Source organism: Manis javanica, chromosome 10 (assembly GCF_040802235.1).
Source record: "Manis javanica isolate MJ-LG chromosome 10, MJ_LKY, whole genome shotgun sequence".
NCBI classification, from domain to species: Eukaryota; Metazoa; Chordata; class Mammalia; order Pholidota; family Manidae; genus Manis; species Manis javanica.
This window is the reverse complement of record NC_133165.1, coordinates 55,417,250-55,440,992: the sequence shown is the minus strand read 5'-3', so window position 1 is coordinate 55,440,992 and position 23,743 is coordinate 55,417,250. Positions and strand designations below refer to the sequence as shown.

Genomic DNA, 23,743 nt, shown 5'->3' with positions numbered 1-23,743 from the left:
TTTTGCCTTGGTTTCACAGTATAGTTTTGTGGCATTAGTCTTGAACAGTTCCTGTGTTAGAATTAATTACCTTGAGCTTGCACGGGCAATGACTTATTATACCAAGCCTATTAATGCGACCTCCGGTGGCCTCATAGGCTTAGGAGAAGCCATGGGCCATACAGGTGTGCTAGCTAATGAGGGGAAATAACATGCTCGAGGACCCCAGTCAATTTACACTCTGGGTTCAGGGAATTGCACGTTGGAAGCCAGGCACTGTGGGACCTGCTGAGTGGCAGAAGGTGATCTGTAGGGTAGAATGGTGGGGTCACAGGAGGGAGGGAGGGGACATTTGTCCTCCTAAAGCAAGCGAGCAGAGCTGTAGCTTGGCTCCAGCATCATGCCAGGGCCTCGAAGGTGACAGTGAGAAGCAAGGCCAAAAATTACTTTGCAGACTCTTAAATTTACTCAAACTGTTTCATCAAACTAAATGTTAAGAACTGAAACTATAAAACTCCTAGAAAAAAACAGATGTATATCTTTGTAACCTTGTGTTACTCAAAGCCTCCTTAGATATGACATCAAAACACAGGTGACAAAAGGAAAAACAGGTAAATTGAACTTTACCAAAATTAAAAACTTTTGTACTTTGAATGACAACATGAAAAAAGTTAAAAGGCAGCCTGCTGAATGAAAATATTTGCAAACCATATATCCAGTGAGGGTGTTGTATCCAGAATATGTAAAGAACTCTTGCAAGTCAATAAAAAGAAAAGCCATTTTAATGCAGGGAAAGGATTTCAATATATATTTCTCTGAAGAAGATAAACAAATGGCCCATAAGCTCATGAATAGATGCTCACTATCATTAGTCATTAGGGAAGGGAAATCAAAACTATGGTGAGATACCACCGCACACCTACTATAATGGCTGTAGTAAAAAAGGCAGACAATAGCAGGTGTTCACCAGGATGTGGAGAAATGAGAACCTTAATACTACTGCCGGTGGGATTGTAAAGTCGTATAGGCACTTTGAAAAAATTTGGCAATTTCTCAAAATGTTAAATAAGCACAGCTACCATATGACAGCCAATCTGCCCCTAAGTGACAGTAATTCTACTTGAAATCCAAGAGATTAGGAAACATACATCCATACAAAAATGTGTCCCTAAATGTTGCGAGGAGCACTATTCACATTAGCCAAAAAAAGAAAACCCCATATCCATCAACTTGTGAAAGGGAAAGTGAAATGTGGTCTATCTAATACAGTGTAATATTATTTTACATTACAGAAAGGAGTGAAGTCATAGAAAGCTATAGAAAGGAATGAAGTACTGACACATGTGTACCTTGGATGAACCTTAAAAACACTGCTAAGTTAAAGAACCCATCACAGAGGGTCCTATATTTTATGATTTTCTTGATATTAAATGTCCAGTAAAAATAAACCCATAGGGATAGAAAGTAGAATAGTGGCTGCTAGGGCCTGGGGAGAATTAAGAATGTGGAGTGACTATATGATAGGCATAGGATTTTTGGGGGGGATGATGAAAATGTTCTAGAATTAGATAGTAGTGATGGTTGAACAACTCTGAATTTACTAAAACCCACTGAGTCATGCACTTTTAAAGGATGAATTTCATGGTATGTGAATTATATCTCAATAAAGCTGTTATGTTTTTTAAAAATGAAAAAAAACTCAATCCAACAAAAGGAGTAAACAAAGGAAACAAACACTTGAATCTAATTTAAAAAAAAAACAAATAGCAGGATGATAGACACTGAATCCAATTATGTTAATCATCATTAAATTTAAATCATCTAAACATTCTTCTTAAAAAGAAGGAAGGCCAGTATGAATTTTAAAAAAACCCAAGACCTAATTACATGCTGAAAATACAAGAAATGTTCTTTAAATATAAATTCACAAGTAGGTTAAATGTAAGAAGAGAGAAAAAGATATACCATGCTAACACTATTTTTATAAAAAACTGAAGCAGTTTTGTTAATAGCAGAGAAAGTAGATTTCAGAGCAAAAAATAAAGAAGGTTACTTCTTAATAATAGAGGGATCAATTACTGCAGAGGGCATACATATTTAAGTGCCTAAGAACAGACCTTGAAAAGATACAAAGCAAAAACAGAAAGAAATGCAAAGAGAAATAAAGAATTCCAGTTATAGTTAGAAATTTCAAACTCCTTTCTCAGTAATTGATAGAACAACAAAATAGAAAATCAGCAAGGATATATGGAGCTGAATACACTGAACCAACTTCACTGAATTAACATTTACAGAACACTCCACCCAACAACAGCAGCAAAATTTGAGTCCTTTTCAATGTGTACTGAGTGCCCACACAAAACATTTATTCATATAGACTGTATTTTGCATCAAAACACAACTCTCAATGTAGTGAAAAAGATTCAAATCTTTGAATTCAAACATTCAAAGTATGTTTTCCAACTATAATGAATCAAATTAAAAATTAATAGCTGATCTCTGGAAAACTCCAAATATTTTGAAACTTAATAGCATATTTCTAAATAAACCATGGGTCAAAGAAGAGATCAAAAGGGAAATTGGGAAGTATTTTAAAAGGAATGAAAAGGAAAACACAATGTGTGAAAGGGGATGGAGCATTTGAAAGCAGTATTTAGTGAGACATTTGTGGTATTAAATGCCCACATTAAAAAACTAGGAAGGTCTCAAATTAATGACCTCAGATTCCATCTTAAGATAGAAAAAGAAGAGCAAGTTAGACAAAGCAAGCACAGGAATGGATATAACGAATATTGGAGCAGAAACAAATGCAATAGAAAAAAGAAAATGGAGAAAACCAATAAAACTAAACACTGGTTCTTTGAGAACATCAGTACAGTTAATAAGCATTTAACCAGACTGAAGGGCCCCCAACAGTAAGATGACAAACTTCTGGCTTCTCTTCAGGGTCCTCGGTTCCCGCCGGCACCACCTGAAGCCCAATCACCTCTTGCCCCCCTCCCAATCCTAGCACCTAGCCAACAGCCACCAGCCCCATAGAAGTAACACCACAATCACCCTATGCCCCTTCCTATATAACCCAGCACCTTTCCCTAATAAAGCGGAATTCTCCGGTGAATTGCTGCTGTGTGTCGCTCCTTTCCTTTCATTGGTGCCAAAACCCAGGAGATGGGACACCCCAACTGGGCCCTGTCTTCCCCCCGACACCAGCAGCAGCTTGCCCTCGTCCTCTTTTTCTGGTGCTGGCTCATCACACTCACCACTCCTCTCTGGCCTTTAGGTAAGTTTTCTCCCCGGAGTGGGCCATTCTTCCCCGAGCTATTGCCATGCCATTGACTGTGATTGTCCGGCAAGGCCCTGACGCTCGGGTACGAGGAGGGAACTCTCCCCGCCTCAGGCCTTCACGGCTGTGGCGGACCCTCAGGCCCCCCTTCAACAGCCATAAATCCCCACCTCAAGCCTTTATGGCTGCGGCGGACCCTCAGGCCCCTCCTCCGACAGTCATAAACGCATTCACTGTCCCTTCCATCAGTGCTGAAACTTTTTAAGCAAAATTTCCCTGGGGTGAGCCACTCTTCTCCGAGCTCTCGCAGTGCCATTGACCGTGATGGTCCAGCAAGGCCCTGACGCTCGGGGATGAGGAGGGAACTCTCCCCGCCTCAGGCCTTCACGGCTGCGGCGGACCCTCAGGCCCCTCTTCCAACAGCCATAAATCCCTGCCTCAGGCCTTCACGGCTGTGGTGGACCCTCAGGCCCCTCCTCCAACAGCCATAAATCCCCACCTCAGGCCATCATGGCTGCAGCAGACCCTCAGGCCCCCCTCCAACAGCCATAAACGAAGTGACTCCTTTGCGGATGAGAATGCTCCCTTCCCCCCCCTCCTCCTTCTGTTCCGTCTGCCTAAATCTGTTCTGTCTGCCGAAAATTCCTAGTGCTAGGTACCTCGTGACTCTGGCACTCTGCCTTCTTAGGGAAGTCTGGGTGACAACCCACACTTCCTAAGAAATTCCGACTCGTATACGAGTTTCCGCAGACCACCAAGGATCATCGGGGATGCCCTTTGTCTCCTTGCGGTCTGCTTCCAGTCCGAGGATCTCCGTTCGTCTTCCCCTGTTTGTCTCCTCTATCCTTTAGCCATGGGAGCCTCCTCATCCCTCCCTGAAAGTTCACCTCTTGAATGCCTGCTTAAGCATCTGGCTACCCTCTCCCTGATGCCTGATATAAAACCAAAACTTCTCCATAAATATTGCTCCCAAGATTGGCCGACATACCCCCTAGACAATAACAACCAATGGCCCGCAGGGGGAGCTCTTGATCCTAACATCACTCGCGATCTTTTTAACTACTGCCAGTGCCTGAAAAAAATGGAAGGAGATTCCCTATATTGAAGCTTTCCGCCTCCTCCTCCCCCCCCCACCCCTGCCCCCTCCCAAGTTCTCCTAGCCTGCAAGCCGCCGCCCCCGCAGAAGCCTCCGTTCACTCCCTTCCCCTTCTTCTCCTACAACAGCCCTTCTCCCTTCCTCCCCCACCATCTCCTCCCCCATCTCACCTCCTCCACCTTCGTCCCCTGCAGATTAAGCCTGAGCCTTTCAGCCCCCCCTTTAACTAGGTCAGGTCCCGGGGACCTCCTCCGTCTTTGCCCTCATCACCTGTTTCTCTCCTGTTAGGGACCACCTTTGTCTTCTAATATGTTTGTAGGGAGAATGGGAAAGCACCTTCCCCCATGTCTGAACGCAGCATGGGAAAGCACAAGCTAGAGAACAACTGGTGCAGTCCTTGGAAGTTATCTGTCCACAAAAACATATCTTGTCCTCGAAGATGAGCCAAGACTCCTCACTCTGAAAATAGAGAGACCTTGAAGATGTGTAGAAACACCGCCCCTGCTTCTAGCTATGCCCTTCCCCCACTTGCCGGTGTGGCAGGAATGGAGAACAAAAAACATTCTGTTTACGCATTCCATAAGCAATTAACTGGAGCTCTGCTGTAGCTCAGTTAGTAGAGCATGGGACTCTTAACCTCAGAGTTATAAGTTCAAGCCCAACTAGAGTGGCAGAGGCAAGCAGCTGAGCTGCTGGCTGGCAACACGTGGATCCGATTCTCCCTTTATTTTCTTTGCCCCCCTTCCGCACTTCAGGACCTGCTCGACTAGGCGCGGCTAGACCGCGTCACTCCCCCACAGACTGAGCCAGAACCCTTCAGTCCCCCTCAGACTCAGTCCCGAGAGCCTCCCAAAATTATCGCCCCCCTCCGGGAGCTAGCAAGATCCAAAAGCATTGTGCGTGTTCACGTCCCTTTCTCCTTAGGAGATTTAGCCCAACTAGAGAAACGTCTAGGTTCCTTTTCCACTGATCCCACGACATACATCAGGGAGTTTCAATGGACCCTCCAGTCTTACAGCCTCACACATCATGACATTTTCATGCTCCTGGCCAATACTCTCCTCCCTGAAGAGCATAGATGAGTTTGGGACTTTGCCCAAATGCATGCTACTGAAACCCACAGGACTGACCCCACCTATTCCCCTAGCCCCACTGCTGTCCCCGAACAAGACCCACACTGAGATTATAACACTGCCATAGGTCTCCGCTCTCAAGATATTTTTGCCTCCTGCTTAATAGCAGGTCTGAAAAAGGCAGCTCGTAAAGTAGTCAATTTTCAAAAGCTCCAAGACATAATTCAAAAGAGAGACAAAACCCCCTCCGAGTTCTTAGACAGACTCACTCAAGCCCTATTACAGTATACCAGCCTGGACCCAGAAACACCTGAAGGAAAACATGTCCTTATGACATACTTCCTAGCTCAAAGCTACCCCGACATTAAAGCTAAACTCAAAAAGTTAGAACAGGGCCCCGCTACCCCACAGACTGAGATCCTAACAGTGACCTTTAAAGTCTTCCATAACCGGGAGGAGGAGAAAGAACGCCATAAACAAAAGTCTGATCAGGCCAATTTCCAAATGTTGGCCCAGCTGATAAAACCACAACCTGGGCACCCTTCTACAAACAAGCCCCCCCCAGGAGCTTGTTTCAAGTGTGGAAAAGAGGGACATTGGTCTAGGGTGTGCCCCTCCCCCAGATCTCCTACCACCCCATGCCCCAGATGCCACAAAAAGGGCCACTGGGGGTCTGATTGCCCAACCACCCGAAGGGGAGGCTGGACGAACAACCCCCATCCTAAGCCCGCCGTAGTGGGGCTGGCAGAAGAAGAGTGACAGGGCCCGGGGACTTCTCGCCTGACCATTTCCATCATCAAACAGGAGCCCAGGGTTACTTTAACAGTAGACAGTCACCCCATCTCCTTCCTCCTAGATACAGGAGCCACCTTCTCAGTCTTGCGAGAATACTGGGGCCCTACCACGCCAGCCATTACTCCTATAGTTGGGGTAGGAGGTAAACAGATTTTCCCATTAAACCCCCCCCCCCACCTTTTATGCACAATCCAAGACAATCCCATACCTTTCTCCCACTCCTTCCTGGTTATGCCCCAGTGTCCCATCCCTTTACTAGGACGGGACATCCTTTCTCTCCTCCACGTTTCCATAACTACATCCACTCCCACAGCCCCCAGTACTCCCTTTCTGATGGCCCTCATAGCTGACGACCCCCCTCTACCCAATGAAAGCTCCAGTTCCGCCCTCTTACACCCTGTAAATCCCAAAGTTTGGGACATTACAAGCCCCTCCATGGCTCTATGTCCTCCTGCCTCTATCAAATTATGTGACCCCTCTCAGTATATCTGTCAGGCCCAATACCCCCTAACCACTTCAGCCCTCATAGGCCTCCAACCCATCATTCAAGATCTCGTAAACAAAAATTACCTCAGACCCACTCACTCCCCGTTTAATACCCCCATATTAGCTGTTAAAAAAACCAACAGATCTTTCCACCTTGTCCAAGACCTTTGCCTCATCAACATGGCCATTGTCCCTATCCATCCCTTAGTTCCAAATCTGTACAGCCTTTAATCGCAGATCCCTGCCTCGGCATCCCACTTCTCAGTTCTAGATCTCAAAGATGCATTTTTCCTATCCCTCTGGACCCCTCCTCCCAAGATTTTTTCGCCTTCACCTGGATGGACCCAAACACAAGACATTCTGAACAACTCACTTGGACAGTTTTGCCACAAAGCTTCCGAGATAGTCCCCATATTTTTAGACAGGTCCTAGCTCAGGACCTCAAACAGTTTCATCATGATCACTCCGAGTCCACCTTATTACAATACATGGACGATCTTCTACTCTGCAGTCCCTCGTGGGAACAGCCTCAACTTGACACTGCCTCCCTACTTAACCTTCTAGCTTCCAGAGGTTACCGAGTATCCCCCGTCAAAGCTCAAATCTCTTCCCCTCCTGTCACTTACCTCAGATTCCTTCTATCTCAACAAAGAAAGTCCATTACCTTAGACAGAAAACGGCTCCTCTCTGACCTGCCCATTCCCAAAACCAAGACAGAAATCCTTTCCTTTCTAGGCCTGGCTAGATATTTTAGAGCGTGGATCCCTAACTTCTCCCTGTTGGCAAAACCCCTATACGACCTCAGCAAGGACCCCCCTAAAGAACCATTATCCTCCTCACCCTGACACTCCATTAAGCTCCGTCAAGCCCTTGTGGAAGCCCCAGCTCTCCATCTTCCTGATTTGTCGAAGCCCTTCTCATTATACATGCATGAGAGGTCCAGTCAAGCTCTAGGAGTCCTAGGCCAATATTATGGCCCATCCTTTGCCCCAGTAGCTTATCTCTCCAAGCAATTAGACCCCACAGTTCAGGGATGGGTCCCCTACCTACGAGCATTAGCCGCTAGACAGCTCTTGCAGAAGGAAGCTCATAAACTGACATTCAGGGAGCCCCTTACCATTCTGCCCCCACATCGCCTAAAAGATCTCTTATCCTACAAAAGTTTACAGACTCTCCCTCCCTCCAGACTTCTGACCTTACTGTCCTCTTTCCTCCAAAATCCCGTTCACCCCCTTTGCCATCCATACCCGAATCATGACTTTTTCCTCCTTTACTGCTCTCTCGCTTTTTTCCCCTCATTCCTATTGTCTTCCCCACCACCCCAGCCTCCTTTGTATGGCGATTCAAAGTCAGACAGACTTACACACAGCATCAAACAAAAGTTACTGCCCTCATTGCCACACCAGACTGCCCTCTGAAAAGCTGCTCTGAGCCTTTATACCTCCACTTTCCTCCCTCCACTGAAGTGTTCACTAGCAGCTACCCTTATTCTCCCTGCCTCTGCTTCCTCTATGACCAAAAACAAGCCTATTGCAGGTGATAGCCAGACACCTACAGGAGATGTCCCTACTAGTCTTGTGCCATTCACTACATGGGTAACTTCCAGTACCCACAGTATTACTCCTCGAACCATTTCATGAAATATCCCAACAGCTTATTCTCCTTATCAATCCCAGATCCCTGGGACTCTCAATGGGCTGCCAGAGTCACAGCCTCAGTTTACTACGGGGGGTCCTCGACCCCCCACGGTACCCTTCATATCTCTCAAAAGTATGTTCCCTCTCATTCCCAGATCTCTCAAGTTGCATCAGATATCAGATATTCCGAAAAAGTTATTATCCAAACTCTTGACGGCGCCTCTTCATCTTCTTATCCCCGCCCCTCTTCCCATTTCTCCTACTCTTCGTTACAGCTCATTCAGGACACCACCATCTTTCTCAACCACACCCTTAACACAGCCAATTGTTTCTTGTGTGCATCACTACAGCGCCCACTGCTGGCTGCCGTGCCCCTTAATATTTCCAACTACTCCTTCCATGCAGAAAGACAACCCCTCTGCCCCCTGGCAGACATACCCCTATGGGAACCAGAATACGCAGATAATCTCACCATCCACCACTGTGTAGGCCCAACTCCACCCCCCTCCAGCGCACTTCAGTGCCTCTGTATCTACACCCCTACCTCCGGCTCTAAGACTTTTATGCAACCGGGACACTTCTTTTGGTGTAATGGCAGTCTTTTCAACTCACTGCCTCTCAACTCTGATACACCCTGCATTCTCGTCACCCTAATCCCACAGCTTACACTTTACAGCATGGCAGAATTTCTTGAGCTTCAACCTCCCTTGCACTCGCACACAAAAAGAGCTGCTTTCCTTCCCATCATAGTCGGTATCTCTTTGATCACCTCAGCCATTGGGGCAGGGTTTTTGGGAGAAGCCTTGGGTCACTTTCTATGGGCAGTTAGAGATCTCAACGCCAAACTTGAGGGAGCCCTGACATCCACTGCTGATTCCCTAGCCTCTCTCCAAAGACAGGTCACTTCGCTAGCTAAGGTCACCCTTCAAAACCGGCGGGCCCTAGATTACAGGCGAGAAGGGCGGCACCTGCATCTTCCTCCGGGAAGAGTGCTGCTATTACATCAACGAATCCGGCATTGTAGAAACTGACATCACCAAACTCACTGACCTTGCCTCCAGCCTCCACTCTGCTTCCAATTCCAACCCATTCTCTTCAATACTAACAAACCCCCTCCTCACCTGGCTCTGGCCCATTGCAGGCCCCATAATAGTCATTCTTCTCGCCTGTCTCTTCTTACCCTGTATAATAAAGTTAATCAAATCCCAAGTCGGAAAAATCTCTAATCAAGCTTTCAACCAGCTTTTACTCAGGAACTACCAGCTTCTGGCCACAGAAGATCCCTCACCCTCACGTGACCTCCTCACCACACGCTGAGATGGACCCCTCTCTCTGCTGGAAACTGTTCCTAGAAACAATGGCCGCAGACGCCTGGCTTCTGGCACCCGTATCCTCCTGGCACCACCATTAGAATCAACAAGTCCTCGACCTATAGTTACAGGGAACCTTCATTGATTTCCAACCTGAAGAAGTCCACATCTACTCGTCCTTACTGTGGGGAGTCCTATCAACCCTTTCCTCCCAATCCTCAAACCCTCACTCCCTTCTCCGCCCCTGTTCAGCAGGAAGCAGTCAGAGAGAAAGCAACGTCCACAACCCCATAGAGGAGAAAGTGGGGAATGAAGGGCCCCCACCAGTAAGATGGCAAACTTCTGGCTTCTCTTCAGGGTCCTCGGTTCCCGCCGGCACCACCTGAAGCCCAATCACCTCTCACCCCCCTCCCAATCCCAGCACCTAGCCAACAGCCACCAGCCCCGTAGAAGTGACACCACAATCACCCTATGCCCCTTCCTATATAACCCAGCACCTTTCCCTAATAAAGCGGAATTCTCCGGTGAATTGCTGCTGTGTGTCACTCCTTTCCTTTCACAGACCAATCAAGAAAAAGAAAGGACACACAAATACCAATATCAAGAATGAGAAAAATGATCTCGTAACAACTTCTATAGAATTTAAAGGATAATAAAGTGAATATTAGGAACAACCTTATGAACACCTTGGTTGGAATTGACAAATTCCCCAAAAGACACAAACTAGGAAAGCTCACTCATTCAAGATAAAACACATGGCCTGAATCGTGCTGTATCTATTAAAATGAAATCGTAGCTCAAAAACTTCCCCCAAGAAGCCTCGAGGCTCAGATGGCTTTATTGGTGAATTCTCCCACACATTTTAGAAAGAAAGAGCACCAAGTCCACACAAGCTCTTTTAAAAAATTGAAGAGGAAGGAACAGTTCCAAATTCATTGTATGAGTCTAATATTATTCTGATACCAAAACTCATCAAAGACATTACAAGAAAAAGAAAAACAAAAACAGAATGAGGTTCTGATTACTCCCAAGAAAGTCTGGATGTAAAAATATGGAGAATCATTCTGAAAAAAAATTCTGTGCAACAGTGGTTAAGAGGATAGTTCAGTCAGCCAAATCTAAGTTCAAAACTTCTCTGACACTTTACCAGCTGTGTGATCTTGGACAAGTTGCTTCACCTCTCTGTCCTTTAGTTTCCTTATCTACAAAATCAAAATAATAACAGCACCTACAGCTGAGGATTAGGGTGAAGATTAAATTAGATAATGCATTGGCAGTATCCTTAAACAGTGCCTGGGACATTATATAGGCAGTTCAATTAACTATTATAAACTGTAACAAGATAATATTCTTGTTATAAAGCAAGCTTATTCCTTTTGTGGTGTGAATAAATGTTTGCAGCTGGTAGTTATTTTTTGATCAATGAAGCCATTTCAAAATTATTGTTTTCTTTGCATTTAAAGGAAGAATTAAAGTCCTCCATAACTACATAACCTATGTAACTTAAATAACTTATCTCCTAAACAGAAAGCAGTGGCCTTTCTGTTTTTGTTTTTGTTTTTGTTTTTCTGTCATACAAAGAAGGAATATTTTTTCTGTTCCAATCTTATGTAAAATTTCCCTTTGGCCATCCGTTTTCCTTCTGGCTGAGACCCTGACTTCCCCTTAGAGCAGGCACTATCTCAGTTCAAGCTGAGACAGAGTCCAAAGAAGTCTTGCTCACTGGAATCTGCTGGTTTCCCCAAGCTGCTGTGACTTCTAAGCCTTGCATGAGAAAAAGCTTCTTTGGAAGAGAGCTTTCCCTGGCTTTGCTCAGAGCCTTGACGCCCCCATGGTCTGGGGAATAAAAGCTAAGGGACAGCCCTGAGTGCTTATCCTGGTCTATGCCTCATACCCAAGTCAGTAAGACACCAAAGAACAAAGGATTTAAATCTAAAATGCACTCCTCTCCCCTCCTGGCTGATGGAAATGCGCACAGAGAACTGGCTCTGTGAGCTTTGTGTATGCTTTGCACTCTCCCATCTCCATCCCTACCGAAACCTCATATCCAGTAAAACCGTGTTATAGAAAGTGACTTCGATGGGCACTCACAGGCCTCCCACCCCTATCTGAACCTTGAAAAGGACACACCTTTGTCTATGGAAACATAGCAAAGCCTTCCGAACAAGTTTGGAATTCACAGTCCCCAATGCTGGAAGGACAGGCTTCAGTAATGAATGAAAGGCAGTTTCCTCCCTACCTCTCCTGTCCCCAGCAGGGTGTCCTGCTTATTATTTTTATTGCAGGGGTCAATGACAGGATGGGAGAAGCAGCTTTGCTGTGTCTGAGGGCAGATGTGACCAGAGAAAGTGGATCGCCTGGTTCTGTTTGTTTGGAGCTTTGCAAGCACAGAGACACTGACTGTTTATCAATGTGCCTCAATAATTGTCCCGTATTCTGACAAATGAGATTACTCCCTGTCCTACAGAGAGGACCAAGTGAATCTATAGAGAGAGAGACTGAAATTATTGGAAGGTTTTGTCCTCCTCGTTGGTGCTAAGACAGGGTTTCTTACTTAATTGCAGCATTATTGATATTTTGATCCAGGTAAGTCTTTGTTCTGAAGGGGCTGTTCTGTGCACAGTAGAATGCTGAGTTCCTTCCCTGTTCTCTACACACTAGATGACAGTAGTAGTTGTCACAGCTACCAAAATGCTTCCAAACGTGGCTCAGTGTCCCTGGGGCAAGGGGCAGGGGGAGGAAAAGGAGCCCTCCCCGGGGTTGAAAACCACTGACCTGAGCAGAAACCTGGGAGGGAAGAATTTTCTCATTTGAACCAGGATAGCTTTTTCTTAGAAAAATGGGAGAAGGAAACAAAATCTTTGAGTTCACACAGCAGATCAGTGGGCGATGAGAGGAGAAATGGGTTTGCAGACACTGCTTAGGCAGTCAACATCTCCGAATGGCCAAATATTGTCCGAGTAGGAAATACAGCACCAGCTTATTTAGTTGGAAACATACAAAGACTATGCTTTGCAGGGCTCTCTGGTAAAGGCTGAGTTGGAGGACATAGGATGATACGTCCTAACATCCAGCCCCCAGCCCCACTGTAGAATGCCCGGGAGTGCAGTACAGACCCAGCAAACAGGGCGGTGAGATGCAAAGGGAGCACTCTGAGGCTGACAGCCTGGGAAGCCGTGCTCTCCCCTCGAGCAACTATGGCCTTGAGTGGTCAAAGGACAATCCCTCATCCCTTAGCAAAACTAGGAAGGGGCCAGCCAGAGAAAGAGGCTCAGAGAGAGGAGACATAATCCCCTTCTCCACAGCGGTAGTCCCCTGAGGTCTCTGGTGCAGCAAAAACAGGCCGAGACCAGCAGATCCATGCCAGCAAGAGAGGATGGGACTGTGCTGGGCTGAATAATGGCCCTCGCAGAGATATCCACTTCCTGATCCCCAGAACCTGTGAATATGTTACCTTGTAAGACAAATGGGACTTTGCAGATGTGATCAAGTTAAGGATCTTGAGATGGGGTGTTCTTCCTGGATTAACCTGGTGGGCCTGATGTAATCACAGGGCTTTCATAAGAGAGGTGCAGGAGGGTCAGAGTTAGACAGAAGAGGATGTAATGGGTAGAAGAAGAGGAAGAGAGAGAGATTTGAAGATGCTGTTCCACTGGCTTTGAAGATGGAGGAAGGGGGTCCTGAACAGAAAGAGGGAACCTGGGAAAGGGCAAGGAAACAGATTCTCCCTCCAGAAGCCATGCAGCCCCGCAGACCCATTTTAGACTTCCAACCTCCAGATGGATAAGATAATAATTGTGTGCTTTTTTTTTTAAGTCACTGAGTTTGTGAAAATTGGTTACAGCAGCCACAGAAACAAACATGGAATCCTCCAGAGAATCCCAGAGGGTTCAGGGTTAGAGCCGGAGCTTTCCACCAGCTTAACCGCCAAGCAGCGGGGGTCCTCAGCACCCGAGTCTCGTTTTACTCCTCTGTAATGTAACTGATCGCTAGGTCTCCCCTGCTCTTACGCTACATTCTGATATCACCCAGCTAGCTCTTAAGAGGTCCACTGGGGTGACCAAGAAGACAGGGGCTGTCGTGTTCACCTAGGCCACTGAGGTATGATTTTAAAAAAAGAAAAATCTGGTTACTGTCTCTGATTCCTGGCAGGGCTTTTCTCCCAGGAAATGCTATGCATTCTCAAAACCCTTGGAATTTTCTGAGACCATCCCTGAGTTTATGCTAATGAGATGACTCCGGGTAGAGCCTTAGGGAGTTCTGAGGGAGGGTCTGGCTGTGTCAGAAAGGCCAGGCATGTGATTGAAGGGTTGGTGCTCTCAGTCCCAGGCTTGCCCAGACCTCCTGGAGACTAAATTCAATCACCATGCCAATGGTTTCATCAGTCCTGCCCACGTAATGAAACCTTGGCAAAAACTCTGGACAAGGAGACTCAGAGGTGGTGAACATACGATATAAAGGTGAGGCTGTGCTGCCGGACTCCACAGGGACAGAAGCTCCTGTACTCAGGACCCTTCCAAACCTTGTCACCTTACGAATCTTTTCATCTCGCTATTCACTTGTATCCTCTATAATAAAACCGTAATCACAAGTGTAGAGCTTCCTAAGTTCTGTAAGTCCTAGTGAACTGTCAGACCTGAAGGGGAGTTGTGGGAACCTCTAAATCTACAGCCAAGTTAGGCGGAAGTGCAGGTGGCCCCTGGGACTTGTAGCTGGCATCTGAAATGAAGGCGGTCTTAATGGGACCGAGCCCCCTGCATGTGTGGACTTTGACTCTAATTCTGGGTGGTTAGGGTCAGAATTGAACTGAAATGTTAGATACTCTGTTGATGTCAGAAAATTGTTGGAGCATAGCTCTTGACTGGTCATGTGGCCCTAGGGCCTAGATCTCCTTATCTAAGTGAATAGACTAGTGAAGTCCATGACTTAGCAGCAAAAGTCTTTTATCCTTAAATAATATCTTAACCTTAAGCCATAAATATATATGTATGTATAGTTAAAGCAAATTTCAGACCATGAATCTATTCCTAATCTTCCTTCATTTTCGGGTAACTCCTTAGTTTGCTTTGTGAACACCTAGGGCCCTACTGAAAAACTGGGAAGCCACTGGTCTAGGTGACCCGAGAGATCCCCTTTCCTCTCAGGAAATGCTATGCCCTCTCAAAATCTAATAAACAAAGGTCTGATTTCCCCAGGTCTTGGGGCCTTAGAGGGCCCCTTCCTCTCTCAAGCAGCTCCCAGGGGAACTGCCAGTAAAGTAAGCGGGCCTCTCAGCTGAGCTGGCTAGGAGCCCTCACACCTACAGACAGTCCCCCCGCCGGGACCCAAGGTCAGACCTGTGTGGCCACAGAGCCCCACTCTGAATTATCAGGAATGAAATAAATCCTGCTCTTCTCTCCTCCCCCACACAAGGCAGCAGCATGCTCTGGCCCTATCTCTGGTAACATCAGGTTTATACGAACAGTTTCTCACTTTTATTCATTTGAGAATTGAATTAGCTTTCACATTTGCCTCCACAGCTTCAAAGAACATCTCCCAGCCATCATTTACCACACTATTAAATCGAGGAGGATCTTGTCAGTACATCTGATAATTTGATTCTGAATGATGTTTGTGTTGTTGCTAAGCATTTTAGCGAGCAACAATAACATTAAGAATCTGTGGCTGGGCCTTTTAACTACCAACTCAAAAGAGACTTCAACAACTGGATATAGCACTGGTAATGAAGAGACTAGATTACTTTAAAAGTTATTATGTTTCCATAGGGGAAAGTGGATTCAATTTAAAGATACTCCTAGCTCTGGCCAAAGCACCATCTTTTCCCACGTGAAACTAGGTAAATATTTGATGTTGGAGCAGAAGGAAACTTCGACACCTGGAATATTCAGTAGGTTCAGGATTGTCAGTGTAAAGTTTCCCTATTTAGAACCTGACAGGTAAGACCTGGCCAGAGACAGATGGTGAGAACACTAGATAGAGTTTAGACCCAAAAGACTGAGGTTCAAATCCCAGCTCTACCACTTGGGTAAAATGAGTACTGCATATTCCTTAGTTTTCTCTCCTATAATATCAGGAAAATAATAATAATAATAATAATAATAATAATAATAATAATAATAACTATTGTTATTTTAAAATGGTAATAGGGTTTTAGAAAGGATTAATTTAGATCAGAATTTCTCAACCAGGGCACTACTGACATTTGAGGCTGACAGGGGTTAGACCATTCTTTATTGTGGGGATCTGTACTGTGTCTTATGGGATGTTTAGCTGAATAACTGGCCTCTATCCACTAGACCCATTATCAAATTTCTCCCAGAGTGGCAATCACAATTGCGTTCAGACATTGCCAAATGTTTCAGGGGGGAAAAATCACCCTGAGTGGGAACCATTGGTTTAGATAATGTTTTCAAAGCTCATAGATGGTGCCTGATGTACCGTAAGGGCTCGGTACCAGGTAACTGTAACAAAGATTTGTATTTTAAAAGTATCTGAGTGGCCTAACCAGCTCTCATTAGTATTGGTTGACTTTCCTGTTCTTGGGTCTCTTCTATATTCATTAGATGAGGATTGTGTACGAGTCCAGCTTAGGAGAACATCTAAGGAGGTGTGAATTCTGGTGGCTTTTGTGTGACCTGGCAGCCTGTGTTCTTCAATCTCCAGGCTCATGATGCAAAAGTCAACATTGTCAGTGTTTTGCCTAGAGCAGGCTGTGATGAGCTCTGAGGACAAGGGAGGGTGGCCAACACAATGTGGCTTCCATCCATTCATCCATCCGACCATTCATTTCTTTGACAGACTTTTATGGAGTGTCTATTATATGCCAGGTTCTGTGCTGAGCATTTAGAATATAATGAGTAAGTGCTGGTGTCAATCTTCTAGAAGTTCTGTGCAGGGAACACAGAAGTAAAAGATGATTACAACACAGAACTATGATAGGAAAAAAAAAAAGAATTTGGTCTCCCGACACAACCTGGAATATCAGGGGAAGACTGTTTCATAAACTTCAGTTTTGAAAATTTAGGATCTGGTTTTTCCTCTCCCAAAACTCATTGTAAGAATTTAGCTCAATATTTAAGTTCTTTACTTTTAGGATGAGAAACTCAAGGATAAAGTGGGGGTAATTCCCATTCAAGGAAACCCTGGAAGTTTGTATCAGAATTGAGTTCAGATTTCTTTACAGTATAGGTCTCCCTATAGGGGCAAATCAGTACAATAGAGTGAAATTAGCCAGCAAAATGTTTTATTCCCTAGAGGAAAATCAAGTGATTTCTCAATGTCTAGTAGGGCATCTGTGTGTGTGTGTGTGTGTGTGTGTGTGTGTGTGTGTGAGACGAGAGGTTGGAGGATGTGCATATTTGTCCATCACTGTATATATCAAAGAGAACAGGAGCAGTTGTTGGCCTAAAGTGGTCTGTAAGCTCCTGCACACTATCAGATAGGGCTGAGTGCCTCTTTAGTGGAGGCATTGAAGAGTACAAGGGAAAATGACCACAACCTGGCAGGTAGTACTTTAATAAGGATTTGGTGTTTGAATGAATGAATGCATAAATGTTAAGGACATGAATACGTAAATGAATAAAACTTGAGGCAACAGTATCCTCCCCATGCTCACTCCCAGGAGACAAGTGTAGAGCTCACCCATGGTTTTGTCTGTCCAGCCTGGCTCTTTTTACTGGAAGCTGCCCCTCCACCTACAACATCTATTTGGTTTCCTTTTGAGGGGTCATGTTCTCATAATACCCTGCATCTTCAGACACTGTTCGTTGGTCCAGGTGTAGGCATCTGACCCAGAATGGGTCAATCATAGTATATTACTCTGCACCTGAGACAGTTGATTGGCCAAGAATGGGCACCTGACCCCAGTTAAGCCACTGAATCCACTCATTCGGATGTTTGGAGTAGCACTGAGGGAATGAGCTCAGTACCCTTTGGAGGACTGACATCATAAATAGAAAACCCAAGTTTTATGAAGGGCCATATTTTTTTTCTGTGTAGCCAAAACCAATTTGTGGTGAAACAGAAGGATAAGTAAACAAATGGACAAACGTACAAGAAATGGGAAAAGAATCACCACATGTCTAGTCCTTGGCTTTATTGTTCCTTATGTCCGCCTGCATTCTTGGCTTTTCCTCAGCTTGAGTGTTCCAGTTCTTTCATGAGATTCCTCAGCATGCTTATAATTCCAGTTTTCCTTATGCTATGTTGAGTGGTGTGTCTGTCACTTGCAATCTGAAGAGTCCTGGCTAAACACACAGGCCAGGCACCAAGATAAATTCATTTCGTTTGCAAGATTTGTCACTTCCGTGGATCATACCAGGCAGGTACACACCACCATTCTGTAAATCATTAACACAAGGTCCTTGGTCTGTAATAATGCAACATTCTCCTTCAAGTGCATTCAGTATGCCTCCGTAAGAGTAATGGATCAGAAGTTGCTTCATAACAAAGATGCCGATATTATAGAAGCTCCAGATAGAGAATTTACTGGGGAGAGAAGAGTGGTCTATTGACCTGTTACAGATGTTCTGGCTCTGCTGTTATTCAAAATATTGCCTGGAGTCCTGAATTTTTTTCTCCACCCTATGTAGCTCCTGAGCAAATGGAAGAGTCTTTCAAGTAAGCCTTCCCGCCTGTACTACTTTGAATTAATGCTACCTGTGGCAATGGCTGTTCGTGGTATAACAGTCTGTGGCAGTGAATAGCTTAAGCCCAAGCCCATGATTCATGCACATAGCCTGGAGGCCACCATTCAGAGAGAAGGGAAAATCAGCCTGAACCCACTGCTGACCACTTTTCTAGCTTCTGTCCAAATGTTATCTATCATTTGATTCTCATAAGCACATAGGGAAGTATTGTTCTCTCTGACTTGTAAATGAGGAAACTGTGGCTCAGATTAGTTAAGGAAACTGTCCAACTGGCCAGCTATAGGACGGGGGTTGAAGTTTGGGTGGCCTGGCTCCACAAGCCCATGCTCTTTCCTTGTTGAGTTTCTTCAGGGGCACAGGGAGACTGCCTGGGGGGAAATCTTGACTGCCCAGAATTGAAGGCAGTCCTGTTTCATTCAATCCAAGCTCTTCTTACTGAAACATGAATACCTACAGGCAAAGAGGGGCCCAAACACAGCTCCACAGGACCTGTAATAATGAAATGTTCTTCTGTACTCTTTCCAACTTGGGAACTCTGTGCCAGGAACCTCAAGTTTTTATAAAATAATGGAAGAAAATGTTCATTACCTCTTGCCCCATAATTCCAGTTGCTGACTTTTTCTCTACATTGCCGCTGATACAGACATTCTTCCTCCCACGCAGGTGGGTTCAAAGCCATGGAAATATTTTGCTGGTTTCTTTCTTTATGCACATTTCTACTTTGTACCCCAGGGTAGAATGAGATCTGAAAAAAATACAAATCTGCACTTATCCTGACCCTTAGAATGGAGTCTAAATTCCTGAGCTGGGTGCATAGGGACCTCCATTCTCCTGTCACTGGTCTTGTTCTTCCCCAATCCAATTATATTTTCCTGCTTCCCTTCCCTCTGTCTCTCCTTCTCCTACCCTAGCCCCTCTACCCTGGAGATTCCTGTGTAAAGGTCTTTTCCTTTGAGAAGTGTCTTCTGACCCTTGGGGCCAGGCTAGGTAGGCCCCTGCTCCATGCCCCAGTGGCCCCTGTACTTTACTGGGTGACACCACATTAGTAATTGTTTCTCCACATCCACCCTCCTTACCAAACTGCAGAATGACTGGCACTTAGCTGTCATATTCGCAAAGGCAGCCCCTGCACTTATCACTGGTCATCACCTCTAGTGACTCTTCCTGGTGACAATCTTTGGTATTTGTTGTTTTCTTTCCATTTCTCATCATCCTAAATGTTTTCATAAACTGCAGTTTGCTCTTGGGTCTCCCACTTCAGCTCCTTTTGTGCTGGATGATCCATTCAACATTGTGAAACATGGCTTTGATCTTGAAGCATCCTTGTTCTGAAATGTTCCCTGACTTCCTATTGCCCACCCCAAGTACACCAAAACCATATTCACAGCTCTTCTGATGTTGTCCCAACTTAGGTTTCTAAACTTCATAACCAGATTTTTCTTGAGTCCCTGCCCAGCAGAGACTTTGATTTTCTTCCTCCCTGTCCTTCCTTTGCTTCCCCTCTGTGTATTTTCTCCATCTCTTCCTCCCTTCCCCACTTCCTTCCTTCTTCCTTCCTTCTGTCTGCATTCCTCCCTTAACATTCATCCAGAAAAGATTTTAATAATGGATACCTACCTACCTCTATGACCATCAACCCCAGCTGCACAAGAGATTGGACCTTTTGATGGATGCCTGGACCCCAATTCCTCTACGCCATTCCCTCAGAGTTTCCTATTGATTTAATATGGGGTCAGATCAGGCATCGTAATTTTTAAAGCTCCCTAAGTGATTGTAGAGTTCAGTTGGAATTGAGAACCACGCAGCTGCATCTACTGGGTATTGGATTGGTTTATTTCCATGGAGTCTCCGATACAGTAGATGACAGAGTGGTGGTTTCAAATGGGGGCCGTTTTACACCCTACTACCCACCCAGGAGACCTTTGGGCAATGTCTCAAAAAACGTTTTTGGTTGTCACAACTGGGGGAGAGGGTGCTCCTGGCACCTGGTGGCGAGAGGCCAGGGATGCTGCTAAACCTCCTACAGGGCACAGGAAAACCCCCCGACACAAAAACAAAGAATTATCTGGCCTGAAATGTCAATACCACCAGGGCTGGAGAAACCTTCCTATTAGGAAGAGTCATTGCTTAAATAATCACACAAATGAAGGTTGTTTACTACCTGAAACCAGGCAAATAAGGATAAATGGAGGGTGACACTGGGTGTACATCACAGGGCTTTCTGAACCGGCCTGGCTGGAGTGGTCTTCCTTACGCAGAGATGGGAAGGAAGGGTGTGAATGAATCACCATGTAGAGGGGTTGGAGGTGGATGGAGCATTTCATGTAGGGACTCTTCAGCCCATCTGACACTTTGGGGAATTCATATTACTTGGAGGCCATCCCTTGGCAGAAGGGCGCAGAGAGGGGACAGAGAAGAATTTGAATGTAGATCATCAGAGCAATGGGAAGTGCACTGAGTGGTAGGGAGAGTATTGTTGTCACAAGATTTGCATTTGAAAAAGATCATTCCAGCTGGCCAGTGGAGAATGGCCTAGGATGGAGTGAAAGGGCACTGTCCCAGCAGTCTAGGTGACACCTGTGCCTGGAGCAGTGGTTGGGGAGCTGGGGAGAAATAAGTGCAAGAGATGATTAAGGGATAAACTTCATCACTTCGATTTATACCTTATTCTTTTCAGCCTCTAGGTTTGATGACACCATTTTCTTTAGCTGGAAATACTCTCCCTTCTCATTTGAAGCCCTAACCATTCTTGACTTAAGTCCCAAGACAAATACATACCTTAAGAAACTTCCTGCTTACCTCTGCCACCACTGCCCTTGAAATTCTGGGGTTCACTCTTCCTTTGGAATAAGCTTTTACTTATGATGTACAATCTGTATACAAGGGTATATCTTCCTTATAAAAAGGTAAGGCTCTTGACAGCTAATGTCTGTCTTACTCATCTTTATTTCCCACACATTTTTCTAGATATTTAGCCAAGGACTGTTTGGTGACAAGAAACAGAAACCTGTCAGACTAACTTAAAACAAGGGTTTCTTTGAAGGGAGGCTGGGGTAGAGCAGATGCTCCCTCTTACTGCTGATCTGGCTCCCATTTTCTGGGGAGAGTGCCCTACTGTTCCTTTGGGTAACATTCCTTTGCTTTCTTCCTCTCAGTCTACATGGTGCCCATCATCCACTCGGCAGGTTCTGTGGAAGCACACTGAGAGATGGGTAGGTGCTTCTAGCATGCAAAGTGATTAAATGCCATGTACATGAATGACTGCAGTTCACCATTAGTAAGTACAGATGGACATCATACACCGCTGCACCAGCTTCAACTCCAGAGCCTCCTGGTTGCAATATCATGTGACCATTCCAGCAATAGGGAGGGCCACATTCTGACATTTATATCATTTTTTTGTGGGTCAAAATTATGAGTCCATGGTAAACTCATAAACTTCAATTACATCTTCCTTTCCCTTGTCTAAGACCCATAAGTTGCTTCCTCCTGTGTCTGTGGAGATATGTAGAAAAGCAAAGGAACCATCTTCCTAAGCATGGGGTCTGGCCAGGGGGCTACACCCACATCCCTCACCTATCTGCTTGGAATGGAGATGTGCAGGTCCTGCAGCAGCCGTGTCCAGACCTTGTTACATCTCTGCTTAAGAACATTTCCTGGAGACTGATGGTCTCATTTGTCCTCTTGAAAAGGACAGTGACAAAGCCACTTATAGCAGATTTTCCCCTAGAATCCCCCATAATTATCCTCCCAAGTTCAAAGGCTCTAGAGTGGTGCCTCTGGGTCCCCACTGGGGTCTGGGGAGGTTGAAGGCACAAAGCTCCAAGATGCTGCCCCTAACTTCAGTGAGCAGCTCTGCTTTCTTCTATTGTGTGGACTGGGGTTCAGTGCTTTTTAACAAACTCTGCAGAGACGCAAAGCCGCCCAGTGGATCCTGGGGTGGGTGGGTGGCAGAGGAACATTAAGCACTGTTCAGTGGGCGTGAGTTTCATTTGGGTGCGATGGAAATGTCTCGGATTAGTTAAAAGGGCTGGTTGCACAACTCTGTGGCTGTACTAAATGCCACTGAGTTTTTGTACCTTTTTTAGTAGTTAATTTTATGTTATGGGACTTTTACCTTGATTTTAAAAAAGCTTGAAAACTGCTAGTTGAAATAATCTCATTTAGACATTATTTGGTAGTCTGAGTGAATCACTTTCTCTCCCTAAGCCTCCATTTCCTCATTTGAAAAAGGGATTAATAATTGGACCTGTATCGTGGGCTTGGTGTAAAGTTTACATGAGAAAGTGAGCTCAAAGGCCCGGGCATGTAGTAGGCCCTCAATACATGTAAGCACCTTTGCTCTATATACCTTTCGCCTTACCATTTCACAATTCTACCTCCATCTGATAGATCACCAGGAATGTTGCTGGGATTTTAACAAGGGCAAGATGTGATGCCCATGTTCTATTCTGTCTTCTCATTGAGCTGGAGAATTTTGCTTATCTTCTATTTTCTTCCTTCCCACAGAGTCTCTCTGGAGGTCCGGCAGGTAGAAGCCAAATTTTTCTCTTCCAAAGTGCTTCAGAGACTATCAAAGAGTCTGGCTGGAGGAATGCAGACTGGATGAACTGTGAGTGCCTAAAGCTGATACCTGTTCAGAGGCTACCCTGAAAGTAAATGATTACTGGCGGGCATAGCTTGCTGAAATGGGCGATAAATTGGGACCCATACAGTCACAATAAAGATTGTTATGCTGTTAGGAGACCAGATTAGATTTTTCTGGACTGCAATAGGCTGCAATATCATCTTGTTATGTCAGCTTGTTTATTGTTTTGGGTCCTGACTTCTTTTCTCAGTACAAGATGCATACAAAATAACTCTGCTGTGAACAGTACAATAATTTGGGTAGCAGACATTTTATCCCACTAGTGTTCCCCATTAATTAATAGAACAGGTCATCCTAGGGGGATGGTTACCCTGTATTGCTCAGGAATGCTTTATCATGGTAGAAATTTCACACCCAATAAGTTGCTAATGAAAATGTCATTTTCCTGCTGAGTTTACCCGACATACTATCTATCTTGCCACTGTCATTAAAGAGAGAATTACTGTCAGATTTACTACAAAAAAACAAGATTGATTTTTAATTAGGGTTTCTAGAACTAAAGGTTAAAGATGGTTTAAAGAAATGGAGCTGTGGTTTTCTCCTTAAGTATCCCCCAGATTGCTTCCTTAGTATGGTTAGCGGCCAGAGCCATCATCGGCACAGAGAATGCTTCACGGTTAACCCTTCATACATTTGCTTGGAACAGGAATGCACACCAATTCCTCTCTGTCCGTGCCTCCTTCCCTTTTGCAAGCCAGGGGTATCAGAGTGTCAAAGTAGAACAGATTGCTTTGGTTTGTGTAACAAGGGTCGCTAAAATTGCAATCTCACCTTTGCAGACGATTCGG

At 45.1% G+C, this 23,743-nt stretch overlaps 1 long non-coding RNA gene across 1 annotated transcript in view; it reads left to right on the top strand.

Moving 5' to 3' along the window:
- Nucleotides 1-22,927, top strand: part of LOC140843735 (uncharacterized) — a 301,319-nt gene extending 278,392 nt beyond the window's left edge. The window contains exon 3 of the long non-coding RNA XR_012121742.1: nt 22,817-22,927. This is a non-coding gene — a long non-coding RNA (uncharacterized lncRNA). The remainder of the gene's footprint in view (nt 1-22,816) is intronic.
- The last annotated feature ends 816 nt before the right edge of the window (nt 22,928-23,743 follow it).